At 48.1% G+C, this 4,805-nt stretch overlaps 1 pseudogene; it reads right to left on the reverse strand.

The window, feature by feature from the left end:
- Window positions 1-716: 716 nt before the first annotated feature.
- On the reverse strand, window positions 717-1,176 carry LOC146199268 (protein mago nashi homolog pseudogene; annotated as a pseudogene).
- Window positions 1,177-4,805: the final 3,629 nt, after the last annotated feature.

Here is a 4,805-nt window from a genome sequence, read left to right on the forward strand (position 1 = left end):
GTAAGACGGCGAAAGCTCGTTTGTGCGCACAGAAAGTGTCGGCCGTTGACCAATTTAATTTAGGACAAAATTAGCGCTAATACTTGGACGGAGACAGACGAAAACGCAGACGACGATTGACAAGCACTACTACAAACTGTTTATTGGAGCGTGAAAACAAGAAATATAAAGGAAAATTTGACCATGCTCAGACAGTACACGCATACACGTCTCGCAATTGCAATCGACGTGTTCCTGTACTGCCTGCGTATGCTCATATTTTTCTTTATCCTCTTTGTATACACACTCCAATCAACAGTTGGAAATAGCGCTTGTCAATCGTCATGTGTGTTTTCGTCTTTCCCCGTCCAAGTATTAGCCCTAATTTCTTCTTAAATATGCAGAAACAACTTGCTCGACAGCACAAACTCCTCGTTTACCAGTTCTCGACAACATTCGGTTCAACAGATTTAAGCACGCGCGGTATTTTTGGCCTCTCACTTTCTTTTTTCTGTTTATCTTCTGGGATTGAGTTAAGTGTTTCATCTAGCTAAAATGATGCTCCGGAAAAGCAGGTGCCACAAAGCAGGACGAAGAAAATGATTTATCTGCAAATCAGGAATTAGTGAATTATAATGCATACGTTCGCGTGCATGTGTAAACAATACCTGCTTTAAATGTGCTTTAGTGAACTATGCGAATGTATTATGAAGACGAGGATGAACTAGGCGAGAATATCACAAAGACGAGGAGGAGACGAGGCATTTGAGGTCCTGTACGTACTAGGTAGTAGAAACACCGGAGACCCTCGGGTCCTTGCTCTGGTTGACGTCCACCAAGGAGCCGATCTTGAATGTCGTGAAGGACACGTGGTCGTCGCCCATTACTATTTCCAGCTCCTGCCGTCCGATACGATCAGGATGGGGCCAGAGGCCGTCGTCTTCCCGCATAATTTTAGAGTCATCTATAATGCGCTTGAGCTCCTCCATGACACACTCGTGCACATAGGCCTCTTTCCGGATCATGGTGTCGTTTTTGTAGTTAGAGTTGTTCGCGTACCGCAGTTTGCCATCTGGCCGGAACTCGAATTCAAGAAGCGCGTGGTCAAATTTGCCTTTATGGCCAACGTAATATCGCAAATAAAAGTCTGTAGAAGTCATTTCTCGGAGTTCAGCATCACGAGGCAAATCAACACTGACGCTGAACTCCGAGAAATGACTTCCACAGACTTTTATTTTTTGGCCATTGTGTGGGCACTAACGAAATTTCGACCCTACCTGTACGGTCGCCAGTTTGACGTCGTCACGGACCACCACGCGTTACGTTGGCTGTCCTCTCTTAAAGACCCGTCCGGCCGCCTCGCACGATGGGCTCTCCGCCTTCAGGAATTTGACATCCGCGTTATATATCGCTCTGGCCGTAAACACATGGACGCCGACGCTCTGTCTCGTTCTCCCCTATCCATTGAACCTGCTTGCTCCTCGGCGGCTGATCCCGTCCTCTCGTCTCTAACAGTCGCTGATATGCCTGCGGAGCAGCGAAAAGACCCGTGGCTCGCATCTCTTATCGACATCGTGTCCACTTCTCCAAACGCTGCGCCTTCTCGGACTTTACGCCGTCATGCACCGCACTTTGCCCTACGAGACGGTCTTCTCTACCACCGCAATTATATGCCTGATGGTCGACGGTGGCTTCTCGTCATTCCCCGCCATTTACGACAAGAAATTTGCGCCTCTTTCCATGCCGACCCTCAGTGTGCCCATCCTGGTGTAGTCGAGACTTTTCAGAGAATTTCTCAATGCTACTATTGGCGCGGCATGTACGGCTATATTCGCAAATACGTCCTCTCCTGAATCGCCTGTCAGCGCCGCAAGTCATCCACACCTCGTGCTTCTGGCCCCTTACAACCAGTTCCATGCCCGGCCCACCCTTTTGACCGCGTTGGCGTTGACCTTTACGGGCCACTTCCCTGCACGGCCTCTGGGAACCGGTGGATTATCGTCGGCATCGACCACCTCACCCGGTATGCCGATACCGCCGCTTTACCTGCCGCTACTGCCCGTGAAGTTGCCCTGTTCTTGCTACATCATTTTGTTCTTCGCCACGGCGCGCCGCGAGAGCTGCTGAGTGACCGAGGACGCGTCTTCCTTTCCAACGTCGTTGAAGCTATACTGGCCGAATTTCGCATCATACATCGGACCACAACAGCCTACCACCCTCAAACTAACGGGCTGACTGAGCGCTTCAATCGTACTCTTGGAGATATGCTCACAATGTACATTGCCGCTGATCAAACCAACTGGGGCGCTGTTCTTCCTTTCGTGACGTACGCATACAATACCGCCACGCGGTCAACCCCTGGACTTAGCCCTTTCTTCCTTCTTTATGGGCGTGAGGCGTCGCCCACGATGGACACTATTTTACCATATCGTCCCGACTCCTCCGAGTGGACTCTCCTTTCAGACGTTGCCAAACATGCGGAAGAATGCCGCCAGTTAGCCCGCAGTTTAACATCGGAATCGCAAGGCCGCCAAAAGTATCGTCACGACAAAGATCAGACGCCACACGTTTTCCCTACAGGATCCCTTGTTTGGCTCTGGGTTCCTGGCACCCCACCGGAATTGTCATCAAAATTTCAAACCGAGTACCACGGCCCCTACTGCATTGTCCGCCAAACCTCCCCTGTGAATTACATCGTGGAGCCACTCACTCCCTCTTCGGACATGCGTCATCGCGGCCGCGAAACTGTGCACGTGAGCCGCCTCAAAACGTACTACGATCCGCTCCTCTCGCCCTCACCATAAGTCGCCAGGATGGCTCCTCTTCGCTCCGGGGGAAATTGTAGTGAACTATGCGAAGATGTTATGAAGACGAGGATGAATTAGGCGAGTATATCACAAAGACGAGGAGAAGAACGACGAAGTGCCGCTGCGCTGCTTGAGCTCGCTTGTTGAGGCCTAGACTGGCTGTGTTCGTGTGTGGTTCTCTGTGCAACTTAGAGAGGGCTCTTATCCTGTTAAAAGACAGTAAACACCCCCTTTCAGTGCACACATCTGTGCCTCATACAAGTATGAGTGCCAACGATATTCAGGAATGAGCATGTAAGGGACTCAAAAGCATAAAAGGGGCACGGTTCTCTTTATCAAGTATCTGTATTTCTGTCCTACTGAAGCATATGAATAGCGTAATAATGACAAATTTGGTCCGAGAAAAGAAAATGTCCCGCGTCAGAAAAGATATTACCAGTATGATAAATTGGCGCGTCTTTTCAGTGTTATTAACGAAATCTCTATAATTAACCCCGTCCTGTTCCTGCTGCGGTCTCGTTACCGGCAGAGGCTTTCTAATCCTATCGCCCGCTTAAATTTCCGTCACCCCCTGTTGCGATTGTATTCGCGGCGAATTCAGCTCTTTGCCCTTAACGACCATTGCCTATCTGACTTTCATATGACACTCCCTGCCGGCGCCACTTCCTCGAGTTTACTAAAATGTCAATAATACTCATTTGTTGTTTCGCCCACTTTGCTGCATTCCTGTCTCTTAACGGTATAAGTATCAAATTCCTTGCCATACATATCTTCGTAGTTTTAAAATGAAGTCATACTAGTTTTGTTAACCTCCATAATTTTTCCACATACATGTGTATCTGTAAGATACCTCTATTGCATGCTTTTCTGCTCAGGAATACTGTGAGTGTTATTTAAAATTTAGGGCAACCCTCAAAAGCTCTTAAGTACATTCTTATTCAGTATTTGGGGTCATATTAACCTGTCTTACAGGTAGACGTAATTCCTTATCACTTCAGGCCCCTTGCTGCCTATTGTAAACTGCCCGTCCTTTCTGAGACCGCTGAACATATTGCTTTAGTTTTGTGGTTATTATGCACCGTACACTGTGTCAGGTCAGTGTCAATAAACGAGCCAAGGTAGTTCAAAATTGACCCAAGGCGTACTCCACGGCGTCTCTCAGAGCTTGAGTCCCGTCGAGAGGTTGAATCCCAACCCCCAATTCAATTTAAACTAGTTTTGGCGCTTCTGCACTGAAAAGGAATGCTTCAGAATAATGAATCTTTTTTTTTTTTTTGTAGCGAAAGCTGCACCAAGCAAGCAGAAGCGCATTTAGCCATATCGAGCCGGAGCCGAAACTACGCATGAGCCGTTACCAGATCAAACGATTGCGGCCCCAGCGCGTGTTGTCATGCCCCCCTATGTACATCTTGGTCTTCATCATGATCATCACGCGTAATCATCGTGATTGGGATCATCTGCCTACCGTACCGTTAAGAGCATAAGCCGCTAAGCGTGCGCTCGCTAGTTAGACGATCAATGGATGAAGAGGCGGACGAGGAGCGCAAGTACAGTGAACGGCATCAGCAGAGGTAACGCGAAGAAGCGTTGACGGATACAGAAGAGTGTGAGACCACCCAACAATGTGTGAACAAAGCAACAAAGGCTAAGCGAGCCTCGGAGATGCCTGAAGAGCGGGAAGTACGTCTCGCTAAACGGCGACGCCATGTTTCGGATCGACAAAGACACGGAGTCGCTGCATACTACAAGTAGAAGACCACCTAACGGTACAGCATGAAGAATTCAAGCTCTGCTTTTATTTGGCATCGGATACTCACGTTCAGACTACCCAACAGGGAACCGCTATTGATCCTTTGTACCAAAGAGAGACAATCATGTCTAAATACTGTGTATCTAAAATTGAAATGGTGCCAAACTACATTAAAAACCACTAATCGGTCTTCGTGTCTATAAAGCGTAACATTGAATACACATTTGCTTTACACATATCGAAACGCGATAGTATTTCAATTACTTAAC

This window comes from Amblyomma maculatum, chromosome 2, assembly GCF_055883805.1.
Source record: "Amblyomma maculatum isolate TAMU_Amacu chromosome 2, ASM5588380v1, whole genome shotgun sequence".
NCBI classification, from domain to species: domain Eukaryota; kingdom Metazoa; phylum Arthropoda; class Arachnida; order Ixodida; family Ixodidae; genus Amblyomma; species Amblyomma maculatum.